This window comes from Schistocerca cancellata, chromosome 3, assembly GCF_023864275.1.
Source record: "Schistocerca cancellata isolate TAMUIC-IGC-003103 chromosome 3, iqSchCanc2.1, whole genome shotgun sequence".
Lineage (NCBI taxonomy): Eukaryota > Metazoa > Arthropoda > Insecta > Orthoptera > Acrididae > Schistocerca > Schistocerca cancellata.
In genome coordinates, this window is record NC_064628.1 from 523,632,449 (window position 1) to 523,642,793 (window position 10,345).

The following is a 10,345-nucleotide window of genomic DNA, read 5'->3' on the forward strand; positions in this document are numbered from 1 at the left end:
CAGTGTCCACCAAATTTTGAGGTACAGGGGTTGGACAGAAATATGGAGACACCTCGAGAAATGCATGTTTGAACATAAATACAGATGCTAACCAAGCCTATGCGTCATGCCGTTGTACACTCCTGGAAATTGAAATAAGAACACCGTGAATTCATTGTCCCAGGAAGGGGAAACTTTATTGACACATTCCTGGGGTCAGATACATCACATGATCACATTGACAGAACCACAGGCACATAGACACAGGCAACAGAGCATGCACAATGTCGGCACTAGTACAGTGTATATCCACCTTTCGCAGCAATGCAGGCTGCTATTCTCCCATGGAGACGATCGTAGAGATGCTGGATGTAGTCCTGTGGAACGGCTTGCCATGCCATTTCCACCTGGCGCCTCAGTTGGACCAGCGTTCGTGCTGGACGTGCAGACCGCGTGAGACGACGCTTCATCCAGTCCCAAACATGCTCAATGGGGGACAGATCCGGAGATCTTGCTGGCCAGGGTAGTTGACTTACACCTTCTAGAGCACGTTGGGTGGCACGGGATACATGCGGACGTGCATTGTCCTGTTGGAACAGCAAGTTCCCTTGCCGGTCTAGGAATGGTAGAACGATGGGTTCGATGACGGTTTGGATGTACCGTGCACTATTCAGTGTCCCCTCGACGATCACCAGTGGTGTACGGCCAGTGTAGGAGATCGCTCCCCACACCATGATGGCGGGTGTTGGCCCTGTGTGCCTCGGTCGTATGCAGTCCTGATTGTGGCGCTCACCTGCACGGCGCCAAACACGCATACGACCATCATTGGCACCAAGGCAGAAGCGACTCTCATCGCTGAAGACGACACGTCTCCATTCGTCCCTCCATTCACGCCTGTCGCGACACCACTGGAGGCGGGCTGCACGATGTTGGGGCGTGAGCGGAAGACGGCCTAACGGTGTGCGGGACCGTAGCCCAGCTTCATGGAGACGGTTGCGAATGGTCCTCGCCGATACCCCACGAGCAACAGTGTCCCTAATTTGCTGGGAAGTGGCGGTGCGGTCCCCTACGGCACTGCGTAGGATCCTACGGTCTTGGCGTGCATCCGTGGGTCGCTGCGGTCCGGTCCCAGGTCGACGGGCACGTACACCTTCCGCCGACCACTGGCGACAACATCGATGTACTGTGGAGACCTCACGCCCCACGTGTTGAGCAATTCGGCGGTACGTCCACCCGGCCTCCCGCATGCCCACTATACGCCCTCGCTAAAGTCCGTCAACTGCACATACGGTTCACGTCCACGCTGTCGCGGCATGCTACCAGTGTTAAAGACTGCGATGGAGCTCCGTATGCCACGGCAAACTGGCTGACACTGACGGCGGCGGTGCACAAATGCTGCGCAGCTAGCGCCATTCGACGGCCAACACCGCTGTGCCGTGCGTGTGATCATTGCTTGTACAGCCCTCTCGCAGTGTCCGGAGCAAGTATGGTGGGTCTGACACACCGGTGTCACTGTGTTCTTTTTTCCATTTCCAGGAGTGTATTTCACTACGAGCGGCACCTGTGCACTGTCCTCAACATGTTGTAAGCGTCAGTCGTGTCAGTCGTAGTTGCGAATGCATTATGTCGGAGCTAAGTGAATTCGAAGGTGGCCACTTTGTTTATGTCCATGTAACCAAGAAAGCCGAAGTGTTTGGTGTTCAAGACGCACAGTATCGAATATTTATACTGCGTACAAGGAAAGCGGGGAAACATCATCCACTAATTCACTGCGTGGACGAAAGTGTAGGTTGAATGATCGTGACAGACGATCATTGAAGAGGATTGTGACGAAAAATACGCGGACGACAGGTACAAAAATCACTTCAGAACTGTAAGTCGCACTCGCGAATCCTGTCCGCATCAAAACAACACGAAGAGATCTCCATAAGACGGGAACTGCAGTGCAAACTGGAATTCGAAAATCAGTCACCGGTGATGTAAACGCCCGTAAGGGAGAAACGTGGTGTCGAAGCCATAAAACCTGGACTATGTGATTTGGTAGGTCGAGTCTCGTCTCACGCTGTTTGCAACTTCTGGGTGAGTTTGCGTCCCAAGAATGAAACATGGCAGGGGTTTAGCGGTGATTTGGGCAGCCATATCGTGGTATTCCACGGGCCGCTGGTTACTCTACAAGATCGCATTACTGCCAAGGATTATGTGACCATTTTGGCTGATCAGGTCCAGCCCATGGTACGATGTTTGTTCCCCAATGGTGATGCTCTGCGTTCCAAGACGACGAGGCACCTGTTCATACAGGTCGCATCGTGCAGGACTGGTTTTGTGAGCACGAGGATGAAATTTCGCATTCCCCTGGCCGTCATAGCCACCAGGTCTCAATACTGTGGAGCCTCTGAACAGAAGGGTGCGGTGCGGCCAACCAGCTCTATGGTCTTTATCTGAACCTGCCACTGTTTTGCAGGAACAATTGCATAAGATTCCCTCGAAATTAATACAAGTCGTGTATTTATCTACACTCCTGGAGATGGAAAAAAGAACACATTGACACCGGTGTGTCAGACCCACCATACTTGCTCCGGACACTGCGAGAGGGCTGTACAAGCAATGATCACACGCACGGCACAGCGGACACACCAGGAACCGCGGTGTTGGCCGTCGAATGGCGCTAGCTGCGCAGTATTTGTGCACCGCCGCCGTCAGTGGCAGCCAGTTTGCCGTGGCATACGGAGCTCCATCGCAGTCTTTAACACAGGTAGCATGCCGCGACAGCGTGGACGTGAACCGTATGTGCAGTTGACGGACTTTGAGCGAGGGCGTATAGTGGGCATGCGGGAGGCCGGGTGGACGTACCGCCGAATTGCTCAACACGTGGGACGTGAGGTCTCCACAGTACATCGATGTTGTCGCCAGCGGTCGGCGGAAGGTGCACGTGCCCGTCGACCTGGGACCGGACCGCAGCGACGCACGGATGCACGCCAAGACCGTAGGATCCTACGCAGTGCCGTAGGGGACCGCACCGCCACTTCCCAGCAAATTAGGGACACTGTTGCTCCTGGGGTATCGGCGAGGACCATTCGCAACCGTCTCCATGAAGCTGGGCTACGGTCCCGCACACCGTTAGGCCGTCTTCCGCTCACGCCCCAACATCGTGCAGCCCGCCTCCAGTGGTGTCGCGACAGGCGTGAATGGAGGGACGAATGGAGACGTGTCGTCTTCAGCGATGTGAGTCGCTTCTGCCTTGGTGCCAATGATGGTCGTATGCGTAGTTGGCGCCGTGCAGGTGAGCGCCACAATCAGGACTGCATACGACCGAGGCACACAGGGCCAACACCCGCCATCATGGTGTGGGGAGCGATCTCCTACACTGGCCGTACACCACTGGTGATCGTCGAGGGGACACTGAATAGTGCACGGTACATCCAAACCGTCATCGAACCCATCGTTCTACCATTCCTAGACCGGCAAGGGAACTTGCTGTTCCAACAGGACAATGCACGTCCGCATGTATCCCGCGCCACCCAACGTGCTCTAGAAGGTGTAAGTCAACTACCCTGGCCAGCAAGATCTCCGGATCTGTCCCCCATTGAGCATGTTTGGGACTGGATGAAGCGTCGTCTCACGCGGTCTGCACGTCCAGCACGAACGCTGGTCCAACTGAGGCGCCAGATGGAAATGGCATGGCAAGCCGTTCCACAGGACTACATCCAGCATCTCTACGATCGTCTCCATGGGAGAATAGCAGCCTGCATTGCTGCGAAAGGTGGATATACACTGTACTAGTGCCGACATTGTGCATGCTCTGTTGCCTGTGTCTATGTGCCTGTGGTTCTGTCAGTGTGATCATGTGATGTATCTGACCCCAGGAATGTGTCAATAAAGTTTCCCCTTCCTGGGACAATGAATTCACGGTGTTCTTATTTCAATTTCCAGGAGTGTATTTCGAGACGAAAGTAGCTGTTTTAAATGCCAACGGTTTTCCTACACCGTATTAGGCATGGTAATGTGTTTCCGGTGTGTTCATATTTTGTCCACCCCCTGTATCTCTTTGTCAGTAATCGGATTTGTTGGAATAAAATCTTCTGGCAACATCTCAGTGGCATGTTGTATTTCCAACTAACTGCTACTAGTCCTGAGGAGCAAAATGTGTGTGAATTCCAAACTGTTGAGGTCATCGGTCCCTAGACTTACACACTACTTAAACTAACTTATGCTAAGAACAACACATCAACACATACACCCATGTCCGAGGGAGGACTCGAACCTCCGGCGGGAGGGGCCGCGCAATCCGTGACATGGCGCTTCAAACCACGCGGCCACTCCTCGCGGCCCTGGGGAGGAAATACACTCGAAGAAGAAGAAGAACAAGAACAAGATAGACGCATGACCAAGGAGTTGAAATGAAATGAAATGATCGTATGGCATTGTTGGCCGGGAGGCCCCATGCGGGGAAGGTCGGCCGCCGTATCGCAAGTTGCTTTTAGTTGACGCCATTTCGACGACTTGCTTGCGTCAATGATGATGAAGAACACACAACATCCAGTCATCACGACGCAGAGAAAATCCCAGACCCCGCCGGGAATCGAACCCGGGACCCCGTGCGCGGGAAACGAGAACGCTACCGCAAGACCACGAGCTGCGGACACCAATGAGTTATGCGGATTGGTCTCAAACTGATATTCATACAGGTATCGACAGAATATGCGAAATTGTGAACTTTGGCGACAGATGGATGCATTTGTGACGCTGCAGCGCAGTTTCACATCGCAACTGGCGAGGGTAGTAAAAAAGGGACCTGTCGATACTAGGGCATAAATACTTTGCGAAATTAATGTCGTGTACTCTGTTGGACAGTAACCAAGCCTCGAAGACAGACGCATGAACAATATACGCAGATGTCAGCATCTGAGAGAGAGAATCCTGTCTTTTAGAGACAAAACATCGTCTTTGTTAGCGTCCACAGACGAAAATGAAAACTGTAAATGTTACCGGAGGACATGGAACTTAGGACTGTACAATGATTCGGATCCAGTCGCATTGCAATGAAAGACGATTTGTATTAGACAATCAGTTATTATTCAAAAAATGGTTCAAATGGCTTTGAGCACTATGGGACTCAACATCTGAGGTCATCAGTCCCCTAGAACTTAGAACTACTTAAACCTAACTAATCTAAGGACATCACACACATCCATGCCCGAGGCAGGATTCGAACCTGCGACCGTAGCGCTCGCGCGGTTCCAGACTGAAGCGCCTAGAACCGCTCGGTCACTCCGGGCGGTAGTTATTATTCAGAATTAACTTAATATTCACAAATCAAATATACATACTCGCCTCCCAGAGCATAGGATAAGCGACTGACCGATACTACATTCACAGCTGTTCACAGGGGCTGTGTTCAGTTGCCAATGGAAGAAACAGACAATTTAGTTTTACTGAGGAGAAAACAAGAGCGGGAAAAATATCGTTACTGGGTTGATCCTCTATTCAGAGCTAGAGAAGAAAGGGAAAAAGGGCGTACAGTATGGAAGCGCGCGACCGTTACGGTCGCAAGTTCGAATCCTGCCTCGGGCACGGATGTGTGTGATATCCTTAGGTTAGTTAGGTTTAAGTAGTTCTAAGTTCTAGGGGACTGATGACCTCAGATGTTAAGTCCCATAGTGCTCAGAGCCATTTGAACCATTTTTGGAAAATTCCACACGATACTTAACAGGCTCGCTGATGATCTTCTGATATTTGTTGAGTATCAGAATGAGTTCTGGATACTGCTGAACAAGTATTACAAGCTGCTCGTCCATACTTATGAAAACCACGAAAATGTCACAAATTTTCTTGGGGCGGTTGCCGGGGCTCACTCATCGTGCTTACAAAATCAGTCAGTACAGCTTCCAATTGTTATCAGCGCAGCCAGGCGAGATCGAAAACTCTTGGCTTCTGTTTATCTGGCCAGCACACCTTAATGTTGTAGAACGTACAGGAGAGTGTTGTAGAACGTATAGGAGACGAAGTATTGCGATTCGCCAAGGATGGACCAACCTCATCACCCTCGTTTTCTTCTCTATTTACAACAGCACATAGGAAACTTCGAACTTTGGTAAAAGTCTAACGGTTTTGAGGAAAAGGGGTTAAAAATTGCGTTTCGTCTTCTAGTATCTATTTTTTATCTTCTTTGGAACCTGCTAGATGTGGTTTTGCTTCTAGCAGGAGCTCGAATAAAATACGACCTCAGTACCGCACATTTGCTTCTACATTCGTCACTTACAAGTAAGCAGAATTACAGCTGAACGTGAAAAATATTATCACTGGTACCTTCAGACAGTATAACAAAAGGTAACTCGAAGAAAACCTAGATATTTTGGATTTGTTAAGCTTGTCGCCGATCTGCCTCCATATATTGTCTTCGACAAGAGTATTGTCGTAGTCGTTATGCGACAGATCTGGATGCTGCTGAACAAGTATTACCAGCTGCTCTCCCTTGTTTACGAAAAATTCGGTGCCGGTAGTGTGAGGTCAGAAAGGACATGTGCGTTCGAGAGAGATTCGTAGGACGTCGGGCAAAGACGGAAAGAGTGAAACACCGAACGACCGCCAACAGGTGACATACCGGCGCCTTGATGTAGTTTCACAAGACGTAACTATGTACCCTCTGTGCATCTGTCATCAGTGGTGGAATCGCTCTCCCGGTGGATAGCCTACAACACGACAGGCGCACGCCATGGACACAGCAGCGACACAGCAGGCTATGTGGAAATGAGGTACTCGACGCCATTGCGAAGTGAATAGGACGAGTTCAGTCGCCATCCCACTCTTCATGATACACTCGGAGCACAATCAAAACACAGTCTGAACACGGTATCATTTCTGGACACCGTCCCTAATGCGCCCATACCTCTCAGGTACAAACAACTCCAGAGAGGGCATTACTCTCCCGTGACTTGGTCTAAGTAGTGACCGAACATGCCAGCCGCCAAAGAAATATTAATTTCTTTGCAAATCATACACAGAACACGAAGTCCTGCTAAAGCATGAAAGAGAACTCATGGGACTACTCATATCGTTGTATCTTTCAATCAGCTATTCTCTTAAGAGACAGAGTTTTAACTGGCGCTGAAAATCACAATTACACATCCAAATAACACACTGAAACACAAAAATAATGATATACTCTGCGTCTTTTGATGCAAGGTGCAGAGAGAACAGAAAAAAGATAACGTACAGGATAAAAAACACTAATACACCCTTCACTTTTGTATTAATTCACTCTGTAAAGGACATAGCTTACTGACTGGTATCTTGAAAACCCGTTGTGCTGTGCAGATGGTGCCCACTCACACCATTCCTTTGTGCCCAGGGTGTACTACTTCAATTATGACCTTTTTCCAGCATAAGGGTGGCAGGTCGGATTTCTTTACTACAACCAATGCACCAGGCTGATCTTCTGATTTGGGACCGTACATTTGGCTCGCTGCTGCAGATGATGCAGGCAGAGAGAACCGCCTTGCTGCAGTAGTTCCCACCTTGCAAACGATCTCAGTTTTTCTGTAACTAAATCTGGCTGAGGGCTATTTGTGATTGTGGTTCCAACCAGGAACTGCCCTGTGGAGTGGACGTGGGGAATCACTGGGATCGCAAGATAGTGGCTTGAGAGGACGAGAGTTCAAGCAAGCCTCAGTGTGGTAAGTCGTGGATGTCATCTTTTCGAATGTTGGATATACGGTTCCCGTTGTTTGTCGCAAGCGGTACTTCAACGACTTCACTCTTGCTTCCTATATTTCTCCAAAGTATGATTATGCAGGAGAAATGAAGTGACAATACACGCGTTTCTCGCCTCAGAATACTTTGCTGATGTGACAGATGACTTTGGCTCTTTCTTCTGGCACCTCCTGAAATGCAGAAATGTTACAGGTCATGAAGTCAGGCTGGTCCCTCGCATCAGAAGCTGTTTTCTTGTATGTTGCAGCAGATACTCATGTTGTCAGATGAGCTGGGTTCTCCTTGTATGTACGTGGTTCCATACCGAGACTGTTTAGTTTTTAATTGTAGTTATGTGAGTAGGAATAAAATGAAAATGTGTTCATTAATTTAACGGTTGTCATAAATACATATCTTGTGAACTGACTCGTTCCGCATCATTTCGATAAAAGAATCGCTCAAATGATCTATGGAACATGTAACTAATTAACTAAATGTTGTGATTTCCTATATTTTTGGCACACGCTCTTCATGTTGCCCCATGGACACAACTGCATATCCCTAAGCTTCGGTTGTCTCGCTTGTTTCCGTTCAACATGCGAGAAGCGTTTGTGGCATTGTGGAAAGAACGGCCTAAGGCTAGGTGTCCACTGGATGCGTATATCTGCTACAGATCGTCGCACCTTCTTGTACGCCACGTTATCGCGCGACAGCACCGTGTCCGTAGCTCACGATGTTGTCCGGCCAAATCAGTGCAAAAAATGTTCAAATGTGTGTGAAATTTTATGGGACTTAACTGCTAAGGTCATGAGTCCCTAAGCTTACACACTACTTAATTTAAATTATCCTAAGGACAAACACACACACCCATGCCCGAGGGAGGACTCGAACCTCCGCCGAGACCAGCCGCACAGTCCATGACTGCAGCGCCTGAGACCGCTCGGCTCATCCCGCGCGGCCAAATCAGTGCATTCGGCCCTTTGGCTGGTTAGATGTCATGTCTACGACCGATTTACTTTTTATATATACGTTCGACACACCACGGTTTTCTATACGAAGAAACAGAAGATGGATGCAGGTTTTGTGGTGGTATACGGCAGGGGACATTGCCGATGGTCTTACAAGACTGTTGATTCTCTCATTAACTAAGCTTAATAAGTTGATTGCTTACATAAACGTGTCTTATAATTAAGCGTACTTGTCTTCACTTTTCCCATTACAAAATTCTCTGCTATTTTACACGCTACATGCAAATGGGACTTGACATAAATTTGTCAAATGCCTTCAGAACTGGTCCAAGACACTACTTGGAACTGAAGCTGCATTTGCTTTTTTCAGGTTTGTAGTATCCTCCAGCGTGCTTTGGCATCATATATGGGAAGACACGTTCTTACTTTTTGCTTCGTCGTACGTTGACGCTGGCGAGGTGGGCCGCTAATACCGTATATTATAGGTTACGCGTTTGCCGTCTGTCACTTGGTTCACATTCTCAACGATCCCAGCAGGTGGCAACCGGAGTCAGTAGTACCGGATTTTGTACTGCATTGGAACAACAAAGGTAAATTACACAGTTTTTAGCAATGGTTATTACTTCGGATGTTTTTATATCTTGTTTTTAAAATGTCTTCGGACCAACATGTGGCAAAATCAAGAGAGATGAGGGTGGAAGAGATGGACAGAGAGAGACTTGGGTAGAGAAAATCGACCGACATATGGTACACACATAAAATAGGCCACGGATACATAAACCGTGGCGACAATGCACTCCAACAGTCGATACAGCGTAATGAAGTCGCTCACAGCTGGGAACACTGAAGACAGCTTTCAACTTTAGATTTCTATCGATAACAACATCAAAATAATATCTGACAACATAGCATCAGCATCACTGAAGTGCTTCCATAGCAAAGTCAGCGCAGCACCAGAACACTGAGTCGTTTCGACAGAGACGTTCACAAATACGAGGTCTGTTCAAAAATTTCCGAAACATTCGTAATTTCGCATCAATCGAGTGTTGGAGCGAAATGCGGTTGGCATCCCTGCACACGCCTGTTTTTAAGGATACAGGGTACTTATAAATGGTGGAAAAATCGAATTTTTTAATGACTTTATTAAATTCTATAGTCTTTCCTGATTAAGTTGATATACACATTATAGGGTTTCAAATGAAAAATGTCCTATATATACCAAATTTTAAAGTTACAGTCACGTATACCACTACACCCCTTTTATTACAGAAACCAGTATTATTTCGAAAAGAACTGTGAACTTTCTGTTTCCAGTCATTGTATCGTATATGTTGGTGACAATGCAGGTTTATAGTGTCTGGAAATGATTATCCTTGCCAGTATTTACTTTTGTTTCGCTGAAGCAGTTTGTTCATGTGTTACTAAATGTTTGTTGCCCAAGTGCTACCTATATTTGTGGAAGAACATATATACTTCAGTGTGCAATTAATACGAACTATGCCACGCATCAAGAAATTCAATAAAAGGAAATTCCGTGGTAACCAGTTCACACAGAAAGCAAGCCACACTGTTGAAAGTAACCCATATATCAGTTAATCAAAATATCCACGGGTGTGCTGCCGGTCTATAGTGTCCAACGGGCACAATATTTCGGCGATCATACATGTCGCCATCATCAGGTGAACTGACGGACTGAGCTCCTGTGAACG